Genomic DNA, 12,910 nt, shown 5'->3' on the forward strand with positions numbered 1-12,910 from the left:
CATCTCTGAGCATCTGTCACCGTGACCCCCTGGAACAACAGGAGGTGGCCCTGCTGCCAGGCCCACCACTCTGAGATCAGGGATGTCCTGGGCTCACGCCATGTGTTCTTTGGCTGTCCGTTGAGACCTGGGTGCTGCACTCTCCCTATCATGTGGGTCTTATCCCACTCTGCCGCTGACGGGCAGCACCTACCCACCCCCATCATGGGTCCAGGCAGGACAGCTTCCTGGACTGCTTCAGCCCCGGGTTGGGGAGTGGCAGTGCCCATCTGAGTTTCAGAAACCTCCCTCGTCTGCAGCTGTGTGTCTGTTGATGAGGGCCTTTGGGGCTGGGGGAGGACACTAAAGTTGTACTCCCATCTGTCCCTGGAGACTATTTCTGCTGGACGTCACCACAGCCCAACTCCTTTCTATCCAAGTGATGTCAAGTACTGACGTCATCCCTAGGACCTATCCTTGGCACTTGCCAACACGATAGCAGAGAGTAATGTTGTTATAACGATAACTAAAATTAGCTCTATTTTTAATGAAGGAAATAATTCCCAAGCTTTGGCAATTTTTGTATTGGTTGTAATTGCTTTTGACACATTTCCCATCTGATTGGGAAGCGCAGGTGTGTGATGGGATCCATGTCCCACGTGGCTGGTCTGAACCAGTGCCAGGAGCAAGTTTTGCAATGAGAAGGGTCCAGCACTCTAGTTAGTAAAATGAATTTCCAACTGCTCTTGGAAACCGAGGATTGTGACAAGGTAAAGGCGCACAGAGATTAAATAGAATACATTCCGATGTCTTCATGAAAACAATGAGAAAGCAGAGGTCTTCAGGTCCTGGGATCACCCAAGAGCACAGGCAGATTAGGAGGGACCACAAAGCTCTGCTGTTTCCCACATGAGTCCATCTATCCAACCTCAACATCTGAGACTCATCTTTGACTTTTCCCTACCTTCCCACCCCTAAATACAATCGTCCACATCCTGTCACTGTGTCTTTTATGAATTCTGGCTCATCCAGTTCCCCAGTTCCTGCTCTCATTGCCTTTCAGACCCTCACTGGTTCCGCTATTTTCACTTTGGTGTATTTGCCACCCAGTTCTCTCTCCCGAGCATCATCTCCATCTGCTTCGACTTGCCCTGCACTCTGCTTCCAGACTGGCCTCCCCCGCGCATCCCTACGCACGCTTCTCCTGTAAAGGGAGGCTGTCCTAAGTCCTAGAGGTGGACAGCTAAGAGGCAACCCGAATATGCTGTGTTAATACTGCGGCAGTGGACCCACTCATGTGCCCCCGTCCCCGCCCCCGTGCGGGAAATTTCCTACCCTGCGCCCCAGCGACTTTGCCCTGGGCGGCTCTGGGTGAGAAGGAGCTACATCCGCGTGCAGGGCAGGCAGGTAGCCCCAGGAACCAGTGAGCGGTGATTCGAGGAGATACAGAAAGCACCTCAGCTCCTCACTGCTCGGAGCGGTGCTCTATGCTTCTTTCTGAGCCTCCAGTGGGAACTGGCCCATCTTTCCCCAGCAGTGACCCTTGTGATGACACACTTGTCTAAGGTACAAGAATACAGAGTAATACACTTAGCAGTAGTTATTTATTCAAAGGTATCATTGGTGCCCGACACTGTGCTGAGTTCGGGTGACTTAAGGAAGAGGGGGAAGAGAAATCTCTGCAGAGACTGAGAATGGGGAGCCAGGGTGTCAGGGGAAACCAGGGAGGAGAGGGGCCCATGCTTGAAGGGGAGGGGGTGCCTCCTGGACCCAAGGAGTCTCCTGTGTGTAGGTCTTCTGGGCAGACCCAAAATATTCACTGCCTTTCTGGCCTCTTGACCTCACCTTTGTGGTCCTCTGCTTTGCTTCCTGTTTCAGTTTGGTCCTCACATGCTAGACCTCTGACTTCTGCCCTGAAGGACGATTAACTTGAGTGATGAAGTCTGCAGAGGTGCCCACGGCTCACTAACCAGCATGCTTGTACCTGTCATTCTCTCACTGACTTTCCTGTCACGGCTCCAAACAACCCTCATTGTCTCACAGACTCCCAAGAACAATTCCCTAAATACATGTTTTACTCTCTTTCCTGCTTGAATCTATTAGAGCTAAACGCAATGGCTCATTTCCTGTAAACATTGGCACCACCAACAATTGCTGTGGTAACTTGTTACAATGGTCACCACTAATTTAATTAAAATCGCCATGGAAACAACATGACCCACGCAGGTAATACCAGGGTGGGGCGAGGAAGGCAGAGCCAAAGTGGGATGTGTCTGCAGAACCACCAGTGTCAGGCAGTTTCTTTCCCATTTATTAAGTCAGCAGGGACTAGTTGCAAAAACAGCTCCTGCCACAGAGAAATATGAGTTAGTTGACCTTCACCCTTTCCTTGGTCTCCTCCCACTGACTTCCTGGTAAGGTCACGCTGATTCCTGACATGTGCCTGACCTGGACTGTGACTTTACAGCACGCGGTTTGAAAAGTTAATTTCCAAAAATGGTCTTTAATTCACTTTTGCAGCCATTATCTGTCTGACCGTAGGGTGAGCTCAGCTCTGCGTGATGCAAATGTCTTTCTATTGTCTAAGTAACTGCCCTCTTGAGGGCATGAATAAAGAGTAATATGCTTGGCAGGATTTATTTATTCAAAATTACTGTCGGTGCCCAACATTGTCTGAGTCTGGGAACCGGGTAGGGGATAAATATGAACACAATCTCTCTCTGTCCTCAAGGAGCTCATTCACTGGCAGGGGAAAGAGAGATTTATTTAAAATTTTACAATACAGTGCAATCTGTGTCATGATAGAGTTTTGCAAACACTTTTTTGAGGGAAGATACTAAAGTGCTATCCATTTATTAACAACAAAGGCCATAATTTTAACTAAGAAATCTTTGGAAGTTATAAGAAACAAATTTCAGTATGAAACCAGTTAACCGTTTTTGGTAAGTTCTTCTAACTTTTCTATTAGTAAGTATATATTTGTGCAAAAAAGTGTATGGTATTCTTTGGAATAAAAATTTTAATAATCACTTAACCACTAAGAAACATACAGTAAATAACAACTCAAAAAAAAATAAGCTACATTTTAGGCTGATTCTATAATAATGGCTTTAAGAATCAAAAGAATATGGAAAACATTACAAGCCATCTGATTCTGAGATTCCACACTTAGTAATTAACAAAATTTTAAATTTTGGAATAATTTTAGATTTACAGAAAAAAATTGCAGACAGTACACAGACTTCTGGTATACCTCCACCCTGCTTTCCCTAAGAGTTACATCTTAAATTTCCACAGTACAGTTTTCAGAACTAAGAAATTAACATTTGTGTATTACTGTTAACTAAATTCTTTGTGTGAATTCACCAGTTTTTCCACTAATGTTTTCTTTAAACACCAGGATTCAAGCTAAGATCTCCCATTGGATTTAGTCTCCTGAGTGTTGGCTGTTTCTCAGTTTTTCCTTGTTTTTTTATGACCTTGATGATTTTGAGTAGTATCGAGTAGTTATTTTACAGACTGTAACTTGACTTGGGTTTCCTAATGTTTTGCTCATCGTTAGACTGGGAGTATGGGTTCCGAGGAAGAATATTACAGAGGTGTAGTGTTCTCCTCACATCCTATTAGTGGGTACACGATGTCAGCATGACATCACCATTGCTGTCGACCTTGATCATTTGGTTAAGGCAGCATCTGGCGCCCCCTTGGCCAACATGCTTATACATGTGTGTGTGTGTGTGTGTGTGTGTGTGTGTGTATGCACATGTGTACACAAGTCTGGGTGTTCCTCATGGTCCTCAAAATCAATAACTGAATTCCCTGTCTTCCTGCAAGCCCCCTGCTCCTCTCCAGGATTCTCTCTCTTGGTCAATGCTGCAGTTCATCCACTCAAGCTCCCAGGCAAGAAATCTGAATGATATTTTTGTTCACTACAGTCATCCCTCAGTGTCAACAGGGGAGGGGGTCCAGGACCTTCTGTGGATACCAAATTCTGCAGATGTTCCTCTCTTACATAAAATAGCACAGAATTTGCATACAACCTATGCATATTCTTCCATATACTTTAAATCACCTCTAGATTACTTATAATGCCTAATACTATGTAATGCTACATAAATAGTTGCCAATGCATGGTGAATTCAAGTTTTGCTTTTTGAAACTCCCTGGAATTTTTTCAAATATTTTTGATCCACCACTGGTTGACTCTGCCGATGTGGAACCTGAAGATGTGGAGGGCCGACTGTAGTCTATCCATACTTTCTCCCAGATTCTGTATCAATACTGTTGATTCTATTTCCCAAACAATGTGTGAATCTATCCATACTTCTCCATCACCACAGCCCTTGCCGTGGTAAATCCCAAACTGCCTTTCATTTGTATTGCTATATTGGATCATAATTCAAAGATTTTGAGTTTTTCCACCCAACTCATGCTTCACTTCACAGACACCTGGTGGTCCATCTAAATCGCAAGCCAATCAAGCCACTTTGTTCTTAGAAACATATGATGTCTCACTATTGCCTATAAGAATAAGGTTAACAATGAAATTCCACAGTTAGGACCTATGGCCCATGGTCCTCTTCATACATTTTCTTTTTTGCTATTTTCTCAATACAACTTAAGTTCCATCCTTACCAAACTGTTCAACAATCTTCTGACACTTCCTATCTGTATCTCCATGTCTCTATGTTCTTTGCTCTTTCTGGAATCCCCCTCGTTCGGGGAAAACCTAATTACCTTCTAAGACCTTGCTACTTGAAGAGTGGTCTGCTGACCAGATGCATCATGTCACCTGGGAGCTTGTTAGAAATACAGAATCTCAAGCTGTACTCCAGACTATTGACTCAGAATCAGCATTTTCACAGCGTCCCCAGGGGATTCTCAGGCATACTGAGGATGGAGACTCACTACACTAAGCCATCTCCATCATCAGCTTCACTGGAAAGTCTTCCCTGACATGCCCTTCACCCTTGTGTACCCACCTCCCTGCTCTCTACCTTCTTTGATGTTGTGTAGAAATCATCTGTTGATGTGAGCTCTTGAAGGAAAAAGGGATGTCGCCTGTTCATTTTTGTATCCTCAGAGCCAAACACAGGGATCACTGTCCTTCATCCCATAAACAGATACCAACACCTGCAATGGGCCAGTCACAGTGCAAGGTGATGACAATGACATCAGTGAAGACATGGCACGGTCCCTGTTTATATTCTAGGCGTGAAGACGATGTTCGTCAAAGAGAGACAGAGACTTTAATGACAATCTTGCAAGTGATCTGAGCCCAAAGTGTTTGAATTTGGAGGAGCAGAGAAACATCTGTTGACCCTAGGTGTGTCCCAGTGCTTCACAGGGACATGACTGTATCTACTCAAGGTCAACATTCACACTTATAAATACGGAACAGAGAAAACAAAGAGGTGGAGTTGGTGATTACCTTACCCGTCACCAAGCACACTGTACCTAGAGAATTTCACTCTTGGAAAAGTTCTTAAAGCTACAGCTACCCAGCTACTGTTTGAGTCCCCTTGTCAAAACTCCAGCCTCATAACTTTTCATTCTTTATTTAAATGCTGCTGCAGTCAGAGAACTCACTACACCCATGATCAATTCATTGCATCCTCATTTAGCTATGGCAGCCAACTTCTTCCTCAGATTGAGTTGATAAGTCTACCTATGTCTACTCCTAGCCTCCTGAAAGGTCTTTCTGCCTTGGATAAGTCACTGCTTCCCAGCTGGGATATCTTATAAATGTGAGTTTCCCATGAAGAATTCTTCATCAACAAGTTAGTGCTGAAGGCAAGTGGAGTTTCATCCTGTTTGGAACCCCTGGAGGACATGCCACAGAGTCAGTCCACCTGAGAGCCTAGGAAGTTGAGGTATCCACTAAAACCCATGCATCATAGGTAAAGGCTGTTGTTAGGTGGCATGTTGATTCTCTGGCACTTCTGGCCTCTCAGATAGGCAAAGTGAACATGTGTCGCAGTCAGAACAAGTGCAGAGAGTCTTTGGGTGTAGAAATGAGTACTGAGAGGGTATGAGCAGGACACCAGCAATGCCTGCTGCAGGAGGGGTTGGGGAAGGACATGCACTCAGGTGTGCTTGTTAAAATAAAGACCTTGACCACTGGAAAGAAGAAACAGAACAAAAAAGTTGATTTTACAGTATTTCTTTCAAAGAAAGATAGTAAATATTCTATAACTTACAAAAATTAGTGGAGAAAGCAGATTTTTTTCATCAGCTGTTACCAACACAACTCTAGCTTTCCCTATGGATGCTTTTTTGGAATGACCCCACTCATAGTCAAGGCCACCCAACTGGCAGAGCCAGAGAATCTAGATAAGAAGATTGCCCTCCATCTCTTTTCTTCCTAAGGGGGTGCTCCATGCCACCACCAGCTGCCCAGCCTCCAGGTCATACCGGGGGTCTGAGGCGTGGCTGCTCACCGAAACTGGGGCAGGTTGGAATGAAATGGAATCTGTCAGTAAAGATCCACCTGCACCAGCTCTTCATCTCAGCACCTTGAGAGAGCTTCTCCCACCCTCAGAGCAGCCCCTGCATTCCCCAAAGTTGTTGCCTTGACGACAAGTGCAACATAGACATGGAGCCCAGAACTCGTGAGAGAAGCAAAGCCTCCGCTTTTTTAAACATCTTTATTGGAGTATAATTCCTTTACAATGGTGTGTTAATTTCTGCTTTATAACAAAGTGAATCAGTCATATGCATACATACATCCCCATATCCCCTCCCTCTTGCGTCTCCCTCCCACCCTCCCTATCCCACCCCTCTAGGTGGTCACAAAGCACCAAGCTGATCTCCCTGTACTCTGCAGCTGCTTCCCACTAGTTATCTATTTGACATTTGGTAGTGTTTATAAGTCCCTGCAACTCTTTCATTTCGTTCCAGCTTACCCTTACCCGCCCCCCGTGTCCTCAAGCCCATTCTCTATGTCTGCATCTTTATTCCTGTCCTGCCCCTAGGTTCATCCGAACCTTTTGTTTTTGTATTTTTTTTTAGATTCCATATATATATGTGTTAGCATACAGTATTTATTTTTCTCTTCCTGACTTATTTCACTCTATATGACAGTGTCTAGGTCCATCCAAGTCACTACAAATAACTCAATTTCATTTCTTTATACGGCTGAGTAATATTCCATTGTATATATATGTCACATCTTCTTTATCCATTCATCTGTCGATGGACACTTAGGTTGCTTCCATGCCCTGGCTATTTTAAATAGAGCTGCAATGAACATTGTGGTTCATGACTCTTTTTGAATTATGGTTTTCTCAGGGTATATGCCCAGTAGTGGGATTGCTGGGTCATACACTAGTTCTATTTTTAGTTTTTTGAGGAATCTCCATACTGTTCTCCATAGCGGCTGTATCAATTTACATTCCCACCGACAGTGCAAGAGGGTTCCCTTTTCTCCACACCCTCTCCAGCATTTATTGTTTGTAGATTTTTTGATGATGGCCACCCTGACTGGTGTGAGGTGATATCTCACTGTAGTTTTGATTTGCATTTCTCTAATGATTAGTGATGTTGAGCATCCTTCCATGTGTTTGTTGGCAATCTGAATATCTTCTCTGAAGAAATGTCTATTTAGGTCTTCTGTCCATTTTTGGATTGGGTTGTTTGTTTTTTTTTAATATTGAGCTGCATGAGCTCTTGTAAATTTTGGAAATTAATCTTTTGTTAGTTGCTTCATTTGCAAATATTTCCCTCTCTTTTCCATTCAGGAATTCAGGAATGCAGGGGTCCTTATGAAGGTGGTTAGCAGCAGGGCCCCTAACCTCAGGGCACCAGCTGAACAGAGATTCCCCTGTTACTTTTGGGTTTGATTTGTTAGGTGTCGGCTCAGCTGGCTGCCTCCATTAGGGAGTAGCAGCTCATTGGTCTCTCCAAGCACCCAGGTGGGGGCCTCCATTTTCAGCCACAGAGGACCAGGAGAAGTGGATACAGCAGTCAAAAGAGGGGGGAATTCTACCAATTAACTGTGAGCTGAGGGCTGGGGATGGAGTAGTGAGAAAATTGGGGGAAGTAGTGATTTTGACTGCAAGAAGTTACACTGGATTACATTTAAACTTTTTTTTTTTTTTTTTAATTTTTATTTTTTATTTTTTATTTTTTATTTTTTTTATTTTACAAATTTAATCAGTTATACATATACATATGTTCCCATATCCCCTCCCTTTTGCGTCTCCCTCCCATCCTCCCTATCCCACCCCTGCAGGCGGTCACAAAGCACCGAGCTGATCTCCCTGTGCTCTGCGGCTGCTTCCCACTAGCTATCTACCTTACGTTTGGTAGTGTATATATGCCCATGCCGCTCTTTCACTTTGTCACAGCTTACCCTTCCCCCTCCCCATATCCTCAAGTCCATGCTCTAGTAGGTCTGTGTCTTTATTCCTGTCTTACCCCTATGTTCTTGATGACATTTTTTTCTTAAATTCCATATATATGTGTCAGCATACAGTATTTGTCTTTCTCTTTCTGACTTACTTCACTCTGTATGACAGACTCTAGGTCCATCCACCTCATTACAAATAGCTCAATTTCATTTCTTTTTATGGCTGAGTAATATTCCATTGTATATATGTGCCACATCTTCTTTATCCATTCATCCGATGATGGACACTTAGGTTGTTTCCATCTCCGGGCTATTGTAAATAGGGCTGCTATGAACATTTTGGTACATGTCTCTTTTTGAATTATGGTTTTCTCAGGGTATATGCCCAGTAGTGGGATTGCTGGGTCATATGGTAGTTCTATTTGTAGTTTTTTAAGGAACCTCCATACCGTTCTCCATAGTGGCTGTACCAATTCACATTCCCACCAGCAGTGCAAGAGTGTTCCCTTTTTTCCACACCCTCTCCAGCATTTATTGTTTCTAGATTTTTTGATGATGGCCATTCTGACTGGTGTGAGATGATATCTCATTGTAGTTTTGATTTGCATTTCTCTAATGAGTAAAGATGTTGAGCATCCTTTCATGTGTTTGTTGGCTGTCTGTATATCTTCTGTGGAGAAATGTCTATTTAGGTCTTCTGCCCATTTTTGGATTGGGTTGTTTGTTTTTTTGCTATTGAGCTGCATGAGCTGCTTATAAATTTTGGAGATTAATCCTTTGTCAGTTGCTTCATTTGCAAATATTTTCTCCCATTCTGAGGGTTGTCTTTTCGTCTTGTTTATGGTTTCCTTTGCTGTGCAAAAGCTTTGAAGTTTCATTAGGTCCCATGTGTTTATTTTTGTCTTTATTTCCATTTCTCTAGGAGGTGGGTCAAAAAGGATCTTGCTGTGATTTATGTCATAGAGTGTTCTGCCTATGTTTTCCTCTAGGAGTTTGATAGTGTCTGGCCTTACATTTAGGTCTTTAATCCATTTTGAGCTAATTTTTGTGTATGGTGTTAGGGAGTGATCTAATCTCATACTTTTACATGTCCCTGTCCAGTTTTCCCAGCACCACTTATTGAAGAGACTGTCCTTTCTCCACTGTACATTCCTGCCTCCTTTATCAAAGATAAGGTGACCATATGTCCGTGGGTTTATCTCTGGGCTTTCTATCCTGTTCCATTGATCTATCTTTCTGTTTTTGTGCCAGTACCATACTGTCTTGATTACTGTAGCTTTGTAGTATAGTCTGAAGTCAGGGAGCCTGATTCCTCCAGCTCCGTTTTTCGTTCTCAAGATTGCTTTGGCTATTCGGGGTCTTTTGTGTTTCCATACAAATTGTGAAATTTTTTGTTCTAGTTCTGTGAAAAATGCCATTGGTAGTTTGATAGGTATTGCATTGAATCTGTAGATTGCTTTGGGTAGTAGAGTCATTTTCACAATGTTGATTCTTCCAATCCAAGAACATGGTACATCTCTCCATCTGTTTGTATCATCTTTAATTTCTTTCATCAGTGTCTTATAATTTTCTGCATACAGGTCTTTTGTCTCCTTAGGTAGGTTTATTCCTAGATATTTTATTCTTTTTGTTGCAATGGTAAATGGGAGTGTTTCCTTGATTTCACTTTCAGATTTTTCATCATTAGTATATAGGAATGCCAGAGATTTCTGTGCATTAATTTTGTATCCTGCAACTTTACCAAATTCATTGATTAGCTCTAGTAGTTTTCTGGTAGCATCTTTAGGATTCTCTATGTATAGTATCATGTCATCTGCAAACAGTGACAGCTTTACTTCTTCTTTTCCCATTTGGATTCCTTTTATTTCCTTTTCTTCTCTGATTGCTGTGGCTAAAACTTCCAAAACTATGTTGAATAAGAGTGGTGAGAGTGGGCAACCTTGTCTTGTTCCTGATCTTAGTGGAAATGGTTTCAGTTTTTCACCATTGAGGACGATGCTGGCTGTGGGTTTGTCATATATGGCCTTTATTATGTTGAGGAAAGTTCCCTCTATGCCTACATTCTGCAGGGTTTTTATCATAAATGGGTGTTGAATTTTGTCAAAAGCTTTCTCTGCATCTATTGAGATGATCATATGGTTTTTCTCCTTCAGTTTGTTAATATGGTGTATCACATTGATTGATTTGCGTATATTGAAGAATCCTTGCATTCCTGGAATAAACCCCACTTGATCATGGTGTATGATCCTTTTAATGTGCTGTTGGATTCTGTTTGCTAGTATTTTGTTGAGGATTTTTGCATCTATGTTCATCAGTGATATTGGCCTGTAGTTTTCTTTCTTTGTGACATCCTTGTCTGGTTTTGGTATCAAGGTGATGGTGGCCTCGTAGAATGAGTTTGGGAGTGTTCCTCCCTCTGCTATATTTTGGAAGAGTTTCAGAAGGATAGGTGTTAGCTCTTCTCTAAATGCTTGATAGAATTCGCCTGTGAAGCCATCTGGTCCTGGGCTTTTGTTTGTTGGAAGATTTTTTATCACAGTTTCAATTTCAGTGCTTGTGATTGGTCTGTTCATATTTTCTATTTCTTCCTGATTCAGTCTTGGCAGGTTGTGCATTTCTAAGAATTTGTCCATTTCTTCCAGGTTGTCCATTTTATTGGCATAGAGTTGCTTATAGTAATCTCTCATGATCTTTTGTATTTCTGCAGTGTCAGTTGTTACTTCTCCTTTTTCATTTCTAATTCTATTGATTTGAGTCTTCTCCCTTTTTTTCTTGATGAGTCTGGCTAATGGTTTATCAATTTTGTTTATCTTCTCAAAGAACCAGCTTTTAGTTTTATTGATCTTTGCTATCGTTTCCTTCATTTCTTTTTCATTTATTTCTGATCTGATTTTTATGATTTCTTTCCTTCTGCTAACTTTGGGATGTTTTTGTTCTTCTTTCTCTAATTGCTTTAGGTGCAAGGTTAGGTTGTTTATTCGAGATATTTCCTGTTTCTTAAGGTGGGATTGTATTGCTATAAACTTCCCTCTTAGAACTGCTTTTGCTGCATCCCATAGGTTTTGGGTCGTCGTGTCTCCATTGTCATTTGTTTCTAGGTATTTTTTAATTTCCTCTTTGATTTCTTCAGTGATCACTTCGTTATTAAGTAGTGTATTGTTTAGCCTCCATGTGTTTGTATGTTTTACAGCTCTTTTCCTGTAATTGATATCTAGTCTCATAGCACTGTGGTCGGAAAAGATACTTGATACAATTTCAATTTTCTTAAATTTACCAAGGCTTGATTTGTGACCCAAGATATGATCTATCCTGGAGAATGTTCCATGAGCACTTGAGAAAAATGTGTATTCTGTTGTTTTTGGATGGAATGTCCTATAAATATCAATTAAGTCCATCTTGTTTAATGTATCATTTAAAGCTTGTGTTTCCTTATTTATTTTCATTTTGGATGACCTGTCCATTGGTGAAAGTGGGGTGTTAAAGTCCCCTACTATGATTGTGTTACTGTCGATTTCTCCTTTTATGGCTGTTAATATTTCCCTTATGTATTGAGGTGCTCCTATGTTTGGTGCATAAATATTTACAATTGTTATATCTTCTTCTTGGATTGATCCCTTGATCATTATGTAGTGTCCTTCTTTGTCTCTTCTAGTAGTCTTTATTTTAAAGTCTATTTTGTCTGATATGAGAATTGCTACTCCAGCTTTCTTTTGGTTTCCATTTGCATGGAATATCTTTTTCCATCCCCTTACTTTCAGTCTGTATGTGTCTCTAGGTCTGAAGTGGGTCTCTTGTAGACAGCATATATATGGGTCTTGTTTTTGTATCCATTCAGCCAGTCTGTGTCTTTTGGTGGGAGCATTTAGTCCATTTACATTTAAGGTAATTATTGATATGTATGTTCCTATTCCCATTTTCTTAATTGTTTGGGGTTCGTTATTGTAGTTCTTTTCCTTCTGTTGTGTTTCTTGCCTAGAGAAGTTCCTTTAGCATTTGTTGTAAAGCTGGTTTGGTGGTGCTGAACTCTCTCAGCTTTTGCTTGTCTGTAAAGGTTTTAATTTCTCCATCAAATCTGAATGAGATCCTTGCTGGGTAGAGTAATCTTGGTTGCAGGTTTTTCTCCTTCATCACTTTAAGTATGTCCTGCCACTTCCTTCTGGCTTGTAGAGTTTCTGCTGAGAGATCAGCTGTTATCCTGATGGGGATTCCCTTGTGTGTTATTTGTTGTTTTTGCCTTGCTGCTTTTAATATGATTTCTTTGTGTTTAATTTTTGACAGTTTGATTAATATGTGTCTTGGTGTATTTCTCCTTGGATTTATTCTGTATGGGACTCTCTGTGCCTCCTGGACTTGATTAACTATTTCCTTTCCCATATTAGGGAAGTTTTCAACTATAATCTCTTCAAATATTTTCTCAGTCCCTTTCTTTTTCTCTTCTTCTTCTGGAACCCCTATAATTCGAATGTTGGTGCGTTTAATGTTGTCCCAGAGGTCTCTGAGACTGTCCTCTGTTCTTTTCATTCTTTTTTCTTTATTTTGCTGTGCAGCAGTTATTTCCACTATTTTATCTTCCACCTCACT

This window comes from Mesoplodon densirostris, chromosome 16 (assembly GCF_025265405.1).
Source record: "Mesoplodon densirostris isolate mMesDen1 chromosome 16, mMesDen1 primary haplotype, whole genome shotgun sequence".
NCBI lineage: Eukaryota > Metazoa > Chordata > Mammalia > Artiodactyla > Ziphiidae > Mesoplodon > Mesoplodon densirostris.